Genomic DNA, 13,464 nt, shown 5'->3' with positions numbered 1-13,464 from the left:
GTACTCCACCATCCTGTGTTTTTCATTTTTACACTTGTTGCTTTCATTTTTATTCTCCTTCATCTCTTCTGACCACATTCACCCATTCACCCACTTTCCTCTTCCCCCATCTCCCCCTGCCACCTGCCGACCTCTGGCAACCATCACTCTGTTCTCTGTTTCTATGAGTTTGGGTTTTTTAAGAGTCCACAAACAAGTGAGATTATGAAGTACTTGTCTTTCTCTGTCTATCTTATGTCACTATTGCTTTCTGATTCCAAGATGTATTTCTGTTTCAGGATTTGTATCAGAGTTCAGGGCTATGAGAATGGGGAAAGTGATGAAATCTACATTTTTTCCCCCTAATTGGGCTCTGTCCTTTTATCCCAGAAGACAGAGACCGAGCAGCATTACCCTTCTGTTTTAGTGCCCAGAACTGAGTCACATGGCTACCCTCAGGATTGGAAGACCATCAGACATAACCAGGCATTTGGATTTCATTCTTTCTTCAGTACTCTAGCAAAACAAAAGGTCACTTGGTAAATATGCTTCCATCCAGCAGTAGAGATTTAATCTGTAACTTAAACTAATCTGGTTTAAAACAAAGTAATTATAGTAAACTAAAGCTTAAAATAATTGTAGTAATCTAAATTGGTGGACCTCAATCTTGGGCCCACATCAGAATCACCTTTGGAGTTTAAATCAGTAATCCTAATTAGTCTGAAGTGAGACCTGGGCATTGAGAATTGGAAAGTTCCCCAGCTCATGCTAACATGCCGCCTAAATTAAGAGCAACTTGTTTAAGCAATGCAGTTCAAGATGTTGATTTTCTAGTTAACTCAGGATTAAACCCTGTAACCTTCTGCTCTCTCCTTTTGCTGTCATCAGAATTAAGAATTAAATGTGTAATACACTTGTGTCTGTAAGTAGAATGTCTTGGATATAACTGTCTTTCTTGTTGCTTGAGGTCTTTTGTTGGATTTCATATCATTAGATAGTGAAAATGGTGTAATTGCAAACTACAGACTTTCAAATGTATTCTGGAAAATGTTTCTTTAAAAAATTTCTCATGATTTTGTGCAATTTTTCTTTTTCATAAAAATAAAGTGTGTTAGGTGTCAGCTCCCACACCACTCCCCTCCCCTAAAATCATTTCTTTAGAGTTCTAATTAGTAGATTTTTAACTAATTGTATTGTTTCTGTTTCCCAAATGCATAAGCAGGGATAAAGGGCATGTTATTGATATAAAGCATAAGCGAGATTTTGGCAAAGATTGGATTTTATTTTCAGGACGTATTAGAATCACAAATCCATGGAAACGGAGCAGTTGCCAGCACATTTTCCTTTAGTAAAAAGAATTGCTTCTGAGTAGGGTGTATTATGTTTCTCAATACCATAAATTTTGCTAAAAAGTACGCTAATATATCTAAATATTAATTGTGCATTCATAATGTTCTGGTTGCTATCTTGTAAACACAAAATTTGACCTTGTCCTAATTTATTTTCTTTGGTGACATGAATCTATTTTCTATAGGAGCAGCAGAAAAATCATATGACCAAAATGAAAATTTATCTGATTATAGTATAAAGTACCACCTTTAATGAAAGATCCTGTCAGGACATGATGGAGAAATAAAAATAAAGGTTAATTAATATCACCTAAGCCCACAAATTATCATTTACACATAGAGCACTTACAGTGCACTATGGTTTTGTAAAACAAAGCTCCTCGAGCAGTGTGTACCAGGTCTGGGTTCTAGCTAGAATGAGAAAAATTAACAGTACCTTCAACAGGCCAACAGCAATGCTCTATCAGGTTGGCTAGGTCTGTATGGCACAGTATGTTGTTATATGACTCCTGAATCACATGTTCTCCTTTGATGTGAAGTGTGTCCCCTGTTCAGAGGCTATGTTATGCAGGATTTTGTGCCTATAGGTCAGGAAATTCATAAAATTCTGGAAAGTACTGCTGGCAGAGGCAGGAAAGGCAAGCCCATACTTGGAATAGGACTCTATTGCTATGAAAAGAAACTGCTGGCCATTCCAGAATAAAAGGAGCCCAATGTCACTCACTTACCGCCAGAAGGCCCATTGGTCTCTTTGGGAAATAGTGCTGTATGAGAGCCTCAGCACTGCTCTGTTGCTGGCAGGTTCTACATTCAGAGAAAACAATAGTTAATCTGACCTTGGTCAGTGGGAATTTATGCTGTTGGGTCCCTGTGTTAGCTTCCATTCCCAACATCGTGGCCACTCTGTTCTTGTACCCATGTTGCCAGTGCTAGAGTGCTCAACACTGAAAGCTGACAGATGTCAACTAGCCAAGTCATCTGAGTCATTTTGGCTATTGGGTTGTTCAGTGTTCATGGTGGATGCCTTTTGATAGGTAATAACTTGTGAAAATATTCACACTTTGTGTCTACTCGCATATGTCCATCCACATACCTTTACCTTGATCCTTTTGTTGCCCATTGTCCTTTTCCTTCCAGGCCCCTGACCAGCTAGTTGGGTCAATGGCCAATGAGAAGGAATCTCGGTATGTTCTCACTGTGGGCCACTTTTCCTTTCATATGAAGTGCATTACCAGGTGCACTGCTTGCCTGTGGGAGATGTTCCCTCTCTACTGTCTTTCAGCCTGAATGAGGCTGTAATGCTGCTGTCTAGTTTCAGTTTGCACCTACAAACAGAGTCAACTAACCTGTTAACTGTGCTTGGGCTTCTTCCTCCTCCTTCAGCTGTTTGTATGACCCCTACTATATGGCCACAGGTAAGACTTTAGGGAGGGGGGCTTGTGCAGTCATGTGGCTGACATGGAGGTCTGGGTTCCCTGTTCACACAGCTAGCTCATGCCCTCTGGTTTTGCTTGGGCTCAATCCCTGGTATATCATTTCCATCTTACAGATTGTTGCTGGGCCCATTTGGCTTTATGAACTGAAAGAACCCAGTCCATAGTGGGTAGCTCTGGGTGGACAGTCATCTGTACTCTATAGTCAAGCATTCTATCAGGATCCAGAACATGCCAGGAGCTCTTTTTCTGAGATGTGTACAATTCTCCATTACAGATAGCACAGCCTTGCTCCAAAATCCAAAAGCCCTATGTTGTTCTCGTCCGACCTGAATTACTGTGAAATCTACACTGCATCTTTTCTCACTATTGATACCTTAGACACCACAGAGTCTGTCAGATGTTTTGGTCTAAGTGGCAAGAATGCTCTCATTACAGCCTGGACCTGCTGTACAGCTCTTTCCTGATCCAGGCCCTACTTAGAGCTGGCAGCCTTCCTTGCTGGGTCTGAACCAGAGTAGGACTCCTAGATGTGGAACATGTGGCTTCCAGACCCTGAAGAGGCCCTCCTGGCATTGTATTTCCTCCTTTGTAATAGGAAATGCAAGAGGCAGTAATGTGCCTTCACTTTGGAGGTAATGTCCTGACATGCCCTTGACCCTAAAAATGTCCACTTCTTTTAGTCCTGGCTTTTAGGATTCCTGAAAGTTTTACTGAAGTGTCTTGTCCCTCAATCTTACCGAGTTTGTCTTCCGCCTGCTGGAACACATGTTTCTTACCAAGGTCTCTAGCATACTAGCCATGTCGTTATTTTATTGATGTAATGGATCAATGTGATGTTCTGCAGGTTGTCCTGATGGTCCAGATCTCTTTGGACTATATGAAGACAGAAGGCAGGTAAGCTAATATAACCTTTGTGCAAAAGTTTAAATGAGTATTGTTTGTTTCAAAGAATGCAAACTCCTTCTGACCCTATTTTCCATCTATTTTTCTCTCTCTTATTTTACCATCTGCTCAGGTATTTCACCTTTGCACTTCAGGCTTCAGAAAGTCACATTGAAATGTATTCTCATGACCTAAGGTCTCAGCCAGGGTGTTAAATCCAATGTTCCAAGGAAGTGGCCCCAAGTCAATGTTTACTCACTTGTTCACTTTTACCTCTCAGCACTTTGGTCAAGCACCCCCATAATCCAGTCCCTGGATCCTCTTCTGCCCTTAACAATGTATGCTGGGCAATTCTTGCAGGTCCTTTGGGGTATAATCTCTTTCCTCCCTCATCAGGCCCAGCATATCTCTAGCTGGGTTATGTTGGGATTTAACCCCAGTTATTGGCCTGCCAGCCAGGAGAGGTAGTTGGAGCAGCTCCAGAGGGCAGAAGGAGGGGGTGGGAAGCAGGCTGTCTTGCAGGGAGAGACCTCTGCAGCGTCCCTCTCCACAAGGGAAGTCTGGATCTTACGAAGTGGTAGGGGGCAACTCTGCAAGCTCTGCATGTTCAGGGAAGTCAGTGGAGCCAAAATCTTTGGGGGCACTGACCCATGTTCCCATCCCATGTTTCAGGGTCTCAAGTTTTCCCAGCCAGGTCTCCATGTAACAGACCACCTTGGCTGAACACTGAAAAGATTCTGGAGATTCATGATTCTTTGAAATCTTGTGCTTGTTCTTCACATGGCCTCTTCTGTAGGAGACAGAAGCCTCTTTGTAAGTGACCAAGGAGGGCCCTGGCGCTCCCACTGGCTTAGTGCTTCCAGTTTCTCATTATCACTCCAGCTCCACGATCTTTATATACATCATATCTCCCCATAGCTTGCAAATGCCTGAGACATTGCACTGGCAAGGGCATTCCTCACTACCAGATGTCCCCCTGGTCATCAGTGGTGGTTTCTTTAGTAGATGAACCACCATCTTGTGCCAAGGACTAGCTGTGCCTCCCATAGCTGCATGCCAGTCCTTGGGGAATCTGAAAACCCCTTCTTATCCTGAGCTTTTGGGAGCTACTTTTGGTACTAGTTGTGTTATTTCAAGTTTCCTGGGGAGCAAAATCAAAGACAGAGTTAGAAATGTAAGAGAGTTATTCAGGGAATAGCCTGTGAAAAATAAAGGAAATAGGGAAACGGATAAGTGGAAGACCCTCCGGCTGCAATGTGGGAATAAAGGATGGTGCAGGAAGAGACCCGGAGGACGACCTGAGAAGGTTCTGGCCAGGCTGGTGGGGAGCTCAAAGCAAAGATCAACCATTAGAGGAGTCCCAGGGGGCAAGAATGGTATGGCCCATACACCCTGGCTGTGATCTGTCCCTGGCTGAGAGCAGCCCTGGGAGGCTGTGGTCTTGGTTTGAATGCTGTGGTGGTTCCTGACAGTGTGAGAGCTGAAGGCTTTCAGCCAACCACACGTCTGCCTCTCACAACTGTTCTCTCGCAGGCAGGTCTGAGCAGAGCACTCTGCCTGCCATTGTCACACAACCTGTTTAGTGGCAAGAACAGAACAAACACCAGAACCATCCCTAGGATGTGAGAAGGCTAATCCTCTGCCCTTTCATTTTTCTGATCAAGACTAATTCTGCCATCTATTCTTCAATGTCTTATCTAGTATTTAGCAACTCCAAGTAGTTGCTCCTCAAGAAATCCCCTTGGACAACAAATTATACAAACTATTGGATCAAAATACATCTTCACATGGAAAGTAGAAGTTAGGATTTGGGAAGTTACAGGATCCAGTGCTTGTTCTAACACACCTTTGTTGAAATTTAGTATGTGTAAAGCAGAGTGCTCTTGGTGCCCATCTGCAAGACCAAGACACTAAAGCAACAATCTAGAATCTAAAATTTTGTGGCTGAGCATTTCACACATATTAATATGGGTATTTTTATAACATCATTATATCACTTCAGAAGAATCAGCTGTTATGAAAGCAGGACTACTGTCTTGTTTGCTGTAATATCTCCATGACCTAGAGGATTGCCTGGCACATGTTTGTTTGTCCACAGTATTTGCTAAGTGAGTGTCACTGCTGAACTGTAACTCCATAAGTGTAGGGACTACAGCCATTTTATTCACTGGCACATGTTAAGAACTTAATAAACTCAGCAACTATATTTATTAAGTGGCCACTCTGTCCCAGGCACTTGCTGGGCACTTGGAGTATATTAGTCAACAGAACTAAGACCACCTGCCAGTAAACATCAAACAATGAATAACTGCATTGCAGACTAGTTTGAAGTACAACAGTGAAAAGAATAGAGCCAGGTAAAGAGAGCACCACGTTGAGCAGACAGGTTAGAACATCAAATAGGGTGGTCAGAGCAGGTCTCATTGAGGAGAGATTTGAATAAAGACTTGTGAGGTTTGGAAGTTTGCCAAACAAATATTTGGGAGAGGAGCCTTTCAGGCAGAGGAAAGTGAAGGCCTCAAGGTCAGAGTTACCATCACACACCAGGGTCTGAGGAACAGGGATGCAGCCAGTGTGGCTGGAGTCAGCTAAGGGAAAAGAGTGACAGGAAACATGGTCAGGAGGGTGGAGTGGTTGGCAAAGAGTGGAAGGATATTTTAGGCATTTTAAAGACTTTGGGTTTTACTTTCAGTGAAAAGAAGAGCCATCTCAGGGTTCTGAGCAGGTGAGAAAGACAATGTGACTTATATCAAAACAATAATTGTGGAATTAATGAATATGTGAAATAGAGATACTATTTATATATAAACAGATCATACTGTTCTGTTGTCCAAGAACTAGTTCTAGAAAACTCAATGCAATGATATTTTTTTCTGATTTTTCCTTATATTGATATTCTTTATCTGTAGGAAGCTGTTAGTCCTATGTAACTTAATTTCAGCAGCGGCAGGAGTTGTTGCCACTTAATCATAATTAACACTTAGATACCACTTGGTAGTTTTTTAAACATTTCTAATACTTATAATGTCACTCAAATTATCATTACAGGTATATGTGGTAGGTATTGTATCACAAATAGTAAACCAGGGCTCAGAGAAAGATGTATCTTGCCCACAGTCACATAGTTAATAAATGGCAGAGTTGGAATTTTGCCTCTTATCATCAGGTGTTTGTAGGGCTGCATTCTAGGTCCTAAATACAGAAAGTGGTTTAACTACCCTAGGAAGGGCTTAGAGTCCAGATGTGAGACCAGGATAGGAATAAACAAAAATATAGTAAATATCAGAATAAAGAAGTAGAGGCAAAGTGCCAAAGTCATGGTGTGTTGAGCAAAAAGGTCCACAAAGGGGACAATGGTTGGAACGGTAGATAACCTTAGATATACTAAATGGGGGAGTCTGGCATTCAGGTGGTAGGAATAGTGCCAGCAAATGCTTGGGAGTCAAGATGAGCATTGTGTCCCCTGGGAATGGGTGACTAGATTAAATGTCTGGATCCTCCAGTCTGAGTGGGAGCTGTAGGAAACAGGATTATAGTGGGTAGAAAAAGGCCATATTAGAGAATCTCAGGCCATAGATGAAGGACATTTTATCCACTGGAAGCAGCAAGTGATTTCTGAGTGGAGATGATGATGTTTCAAAAAAAAAAGGTTTTTTAAATCTCTTTAAACTTTTAAAGGAAGTTCAGTATAACAAGACTGTGCCTAAATGGTTTTGTGGGGGTGACCATGAGAGGCAGTATTTTAGAGTGAGTTCCTCCAGCGGACAACACAAAAATAAAGACTCAAGTTGAAAATAATTGATTTTGGGGGCAATGTTAGGAAATACCAGTTTGGGACTAGGGGAGAGAGACAGGCACCAGAAGGCCATCAACAGAGTGTTCACTGGCAAGCTATTGCCCACTTTGGGTACTGGAGACTAATCTTGCTGAGATGCTTTGGGAGCCAGGAAGAACATATCCCTCGGTGGTATCCCACCCCAGGGGCACAGGAGCTGGGGTGTTTATGTGTGAATTCCCACCAGTCATTGGTTGAGAACTACTTCTGGGCATGGAGGTTGTCTTTCCCCAGTGCTTCCAGCCTGCCACATGGACATTAGTGGCATCTGGTGGCCTTGGATGAAGATGTATCAGCTGGCAAGGGGGGCTGGACAGTGTGCAGTGAAGAGGTAGGCGGAGGAGACACAGATAGGCTACTGGCAGGATCTGCTACAGGCAGGAACAACAGTGGATTATTTCAGTCCCCGAGCAGAGAGTCACATGGGTCTAGACCAATGTGCTGACAACAGGGAGTGAAAGAAAGAACAGATTTTAAGAGCTTTTATAAAGGAACAATTGTTATCTTGGTCTTACAGGCCCTTATTTTATAAGGTGACAAGTGACTGACTATTTAATGACTTTGAAGTTAACCTCTGAAAAAAGGTGGTTTGGCCTCACATGGCTTCTTTTTAATACATTAGGGAAAATAAGTATTCATAAGACTAATCTTTTAAAATACCTATAAATTGCACATATTAGGAAAGGACATGGGCAAGGGACACAAAAAAGCTTATAAACACACTCAAGGGAGAAGGTTTAATATACATCCAAATTCCAGATTTGCTCAGTTTAGCCACTCTCTCTTTCTTATTGGAACAAAACAGAAAAAATGAAGAAACAATGCATGTCACATTCACTATGATTAATCGTGATAAAAAAAAATAGGGTGAGTACAACCTAAGAGTTTGTTCAAATATTTCAAGTGTTTTTGAGAAAACACGGAAGTCTGGAAACTAGAAAATAGAAGCATTGAGGAAGAATTTACTGAGGCATGAATTCTCACAGCTGTAACTCAAAGAATGAGAGGTATTTCTCTCTTTCTTCAGCCCCCTCTGCTCCTTGGCAAGACAGACAGACTTAAAAAAATAAAGCCAAATTCCTGGAAAGCTGGAGTTGAAATGCCCACAAAGGAACCAGCTACAGGTGTGAGGGGGACAAAATGGGGTGAGGGCAAGTGGGTGGCTATGGGGTCAGGAAGAGTGGGACTCCTGGAATGTGGGGAATACAAGGTGGGACAGAGGGCCCTGCCTCTGCAGGTTGAGCTTGTGGAATGGGCATTTCCTTGGCAACCATATTGAACTGAAGATGAAAGTCCCCCAGTCCTCAATTATAAGGGCTGCTCAAGTCCTGTAGGGTTTTATGATCCCTGAATGAGGGAGCAATTCCCACAAACCCAAGTGAAAATATTCACTACCTTTGGTGGGTACAAGCAGAGGTAGGTCAATCTGATTTAGAAAGAAAAAATAGGAGGGGTGGGGCCAAGATGGCGGTGTGAGTAGAGCAGTGGAAATCTCCTCCCAAAACCACATATATCATGAAAATATAACAAAGACAACTCTTCCTAGAATAAAGACCAGAGGACCCATGACAACATCCAGACTACATCCACACCTGCGAGAACCCAGCACCTCGTGAAGGGGGTAAGATACAAGCCCCGGCCTGGCGGGACCCGAGCGCCCCTCCCCCCAGCTCCTGGCAGGAGGAGAGAGGTCTGAGTGGGAGGGAGAGGGAGCCCAGGACTGCTGAACACCCAGCCCCAGCCAAATGGACCAGAGCGCAGACACAGTGCATGTGTGGGGCCCTGGATACTAGGGAAACAGAGCAGCAAGAACAGTGAGCGGGTACTGGAGGCTGGTGCCAGACCACAAAAGAAAAGCGAGTGACCATTTTTTTTGTTGTTGTTGTTGTTGTTGTTTTGTTGTGGTGAGTGCTTTTGGAAGTCTTAAAGGGACAGGGACCCCAATACTAGGGAAACAGGGCAGCAAGACCGGCGAGCGGGTATCGGAGGCTGGCGCCAGAGAACAAAAGAAAAGCGAGTGGCCATTTTTTTGTTGTTGTTGTTTTGTTGTGGTGAGTGCTTTTTGGAATTCCTAAAGGGACAGGGACCCCAATACTAGGGAAACAGGGCAGCAAGACCGGCGAGCGGGTATCGGAGGCCGGCACTGGAGAACAAAAGAAAAGCAAGCGGCCATTTTTGTTGTTGTTGTTGCTGTTGTTGTTTTGTTTCGGCGAGCGCTTTTTGGAAGTCTTAAAGGGATAGGGACCCCAATACTAGGGAAACAGGGCAGCAAGACCAGCGACCGGGTGCCTGAGGCTGGTGCCGGAGAATAAAGAAAAATGAGCTGCCATTTTTATTTGTTTGTTTGTTTTTGTTTTTTTGTGGTCATTGTTTTGTTCTGGAGGGTGCTTTTTGGAAGTCTTAAAGGGGCAGGGCGGGACACTTGGTCCAGAGGTAGGGAACCCAGGGATCTCTGGGCACTGTACTCCCCTGGGCTGCAGGGAACATGGAGGCCCCTTACGGAGATAAATAGCCTCATGGCCACTCCCCCTCCAACGTGACTCTACCACTTTGGAGCAGCAGCCCGAGCCAGGCCATGCCCACAGCAACAGCGGAGATAAACTCCATAGCAGCTGGGCAGGAAGCAGAAGCCCTGTCTGCGTGCAGCTACCCAGCACAAGCCACTAGAGGTCGCTATTCTCCCAGGAGAGGAAGGCCACAAACTAACAAGAAGGGAAGTTCTTCCAGCTGTCACTCGTTCCAGATCTGCAAACTATTCCTGTTACCATGAAAAGACAAAATTACAGGCAAACCAAGATCACAGAGACACCAGAGAAGGAGACAGACTTAACCAGTATTCCTGACAAATAATTCAAAATAAAAATCATAAACATGCTGACAGAGATGCAGAGAAATATGCAAGATAAATGGGATGAAGTCTGGAGGAAGATCACAGATGCCTGACAGGAGATTACAGAAATGAAACTCTGGAAGGATTTATAAGCAGAATGGATACAATGTAAGAGACCATTGATGGAATTGCAACCAGAGAACAGGAGCGCATGGAAGCTGACATAGAGAGAGATAAAAGGATCTCCAGGAATGAAACAATATTAAGAGAACTGTGTGACCAATCCAAAAGGAACAATATCCATATTATAGGGGTACCAGAAGAAGAAGAAAGAGGAAAAGGGATAGAAAGTCTCTTTGAAGAAATAATTGCTGAAAACTTCCCCAAACTGGGGGAGGAAATAATCGAACAGACCACAGAAATATACAGAACCCCCAACAGAAAGGATCCAAGGAGGACAACACCAAGACACATAATAATTAAAATGGCAAGGATCAAGGATAAGGAAAGAGTTTTAAAGGCAGCTAGAGAGAAAAAGGTCACCTATAAAGGAAAACCCATCAGGCTAACATCAGACTTCTTGACAGAAACCCTACAGGCCAGAAGAGAATGGCATGATATATTTAATGCAATGAAACAGAAGGCCTTGAACCAAGGATACTGTATCCAGCACGACTATCATTTAAATATGATGGCAGGATTAAACAATTCCCAGACATAAAACATATGAAGAATGGAGGAGGAGGAATAAGAAGAGAGAGAAGAAAAGAATCTCCAGACAGTGTATATAACAGCTCAATAAGTGAGCTAAGTTAGGCAGTAAGATACTAAAGAAGCTAACCTTGAACCTTTGGTAACCACGAATCTAAAGCCTGCAATGGCAATAAGTACATATCTCTCAATAGTCACCCTAAATGTAAATGGACTTAATGCACCAATCAAAAGAAACAGAGTAATAGAATGGATAAAAAAGCAAGACCCATCTATATGCTGCTTAAAAGAAACTCACCTCAAACCCAAAGAAAAGCACAGACTGAAAGTCAAAGGATGGAAAAACCTATTTCAGGCAAACAACAGTGAGAAGAAAGCAGGGGTTACAGTACTAATATCAGACAAAATAGACTTCAAAACAGAGAAAATAACAAGAGATAAAGAAGGACACTACATAATGATAAAGGGCTCAGTCCAACAAGAGGATATAACCATTCTAAATATATATGCAACGAACACAGGAGCACCAACATATGTGAAACAAATACTAACAGAACTAAAGGCGGAAATAGACTGCAATGCATTCATTTTAGGAGACTTCAACACACCACTCACCCCAAAGGATAGGTCCACCGGGCAGAAAATAAGTGAGGACACGGAAGCACTGAACAACACAATAGAGCAGATGGACCTAATAGACATCTATAGAACTCTACATCCAAAAGCAACAGGATATACATTCTTCTCAAGTGCACATGGAAAATTCTCCAGAATAGACCACATACTAGCCCACAAAAAGAGCCTCAGCAAAATCCAAAATATTGAAATTCTACCAACCAATTTTTCAGACCCCAAAGGTATAAAACTAGAAATAAATTCTAAAAAGAAAACAAAAAGGCAGACAAACACATGGAGGCTTAACAACATGCTCCTAAATAATCAATGGATCAATGAACGAATTAAAATAGAGATCAAGGAATATATAGAAACAAATGACAATAACACAAAGCCCCAACTTTGTGGGACGTAGTGAAAGCGGTCTTAAGAGGAAAGTATATAGCGATCCAGGCACACTTGAAGAAGCAAGAACAATCCCAAATGAATAGTCTAACATCACAATTATCGAAATTGGAAAAAGAAGAATAAATGAGGCCTAAAGTCAGCAGAAGGAGGGACATAATAAAGATCAGAGAAGAAATAAACAAAATTGAGAAGAATAAAACAATAGCAAAACTCAATGAAACCAAGAGCTGGTTCTTTGAGAAAATAAACAAAATAGATAAGCCTCTAGCCAAACTTATTAAGAGAAAAAGAGAATCAACACAAACAGCAGAATCAGAAATGAGAATGGAAAAATCACGACAGACTCCGCAGAAATACAAAGAATTATTAAAGACTACTATGAAAACCTATATGCCAACAAGCTGGAAAACCTAGAAGAAATGGACAACTTCTTAGAAAAATACAACTTTCCAAGACTGACCAAGGAAGAAACACAAAAGTTAAACAAACCAATTACGAGCAAAGAAATTGAAGCGGTAATAAAAAAACTACCCAAGAACAAAACCACCAGGCTAGACAGATTTACCTTGGAATTTTATCAGACACACAGAGAAGACATAATACCCATTCTCCTTAAAGTTTTCCAAAAAATAGAAGAGGAAGGAATACTCCCAAACTCATTCTATAAAGCCAACATCACCCTAATACCAAAACCAGGCAAAGACCCCACCAAAAAAGAAAATTACAGACCAATATCCCTGATGAATGTAGATGCAAAAATACTTAATAAAACATTAGCAAACCGAATTCAAAAGTATATCAAAAGGATCACACACCATGACCAAGTGGGATTCATCCCAGGGATGCAAGGATGGTACAACATTAGAAAATCCATCAACATCATCCACCACATCAACAAAAAGAAAGACAAAAACCACATGATCATCTCCATAGGTGCTGAAAAAGCATTTGACAAAATTCAACATCCATTCATGATAAAAACTCTCAGCAAAATGGGCATAGAGGGCAAGTACCTCAACACAATAAAGGCCATATATCATAAACCCACAGCCAACATTATACTGAACAGCGAGAAGCTGAAAGCTTTTCCTCTGAGATTGGGAACTAGACAGGGATGACCACTCTCCCCACTGCTATTTAACATAGTACTGGAGGTCCTAGCCACAGCAATCAGACAAAACAAAGAAATACGAGGAATCCAGATTGGTAAAGAAGTTAAACTGTCACTATTTGCAGACGACATGATATTGTACATAAAAAACCCTAAAGACTCCACCCCAAAACTACTAGAACTGATATCAGAATACAGCAAAGTTGCAGGATACAAAATTAATACACAGAAATCTGTAGCTTTCCTATACACTAACAATGAACCAACAGAAAGAGAAATCAGGAAAACAATTCCATTCACAATTGCAT

General features: G+C 42.1%; 1 long non-coding RNA gene across 1 annotated transcript in view; it reads left to right on the top strand.

The window, feature by feature from the left end:
• The first annotated feature begins 1,444 nt into the window (after nucleotides 1-1,444).
• LOC140845039 (uncharacterized) overlaps nucleotides 1,445-13,464 on the top strand; it is a 32,981-nt gene continuing 20,961 nt past the window's right edge. The window contains exons 1-3 of the long non-coding RNA XR_012123664.1: nucleotides 1,445-1,623; nucleotides 3,609-3,658; nucleotides 9,028-9,102. This is a non-coding gene — a long non-coding RNA (uncharacterized lncRNA). The remainder of the gene's footprint in view (nucleotides 1,624-3,608; nucleotides 3,659-9,027; nucleotides 9,103-13,464) is intronic.

The sequence above is a fragment of the Manis javanica genome, chromosome 2 (genome assembly GCF_040802235.1).
Source record: "Manis javanica isolate MJ-LG chromosome 2, MJ_LKY, whole genome shotgun sequence".
NCBI classification, from domain to species: Eukaryota; Metazoa; Chordata; class Mammalia; order Pholidota; family Manidae; genus Manis; species Manis javanica.
The sequence above is the reverse complement of the archived record's forward strand: the minus strand, read 5'-3'. Positions and strand labels throughout refer to the sequence as shown.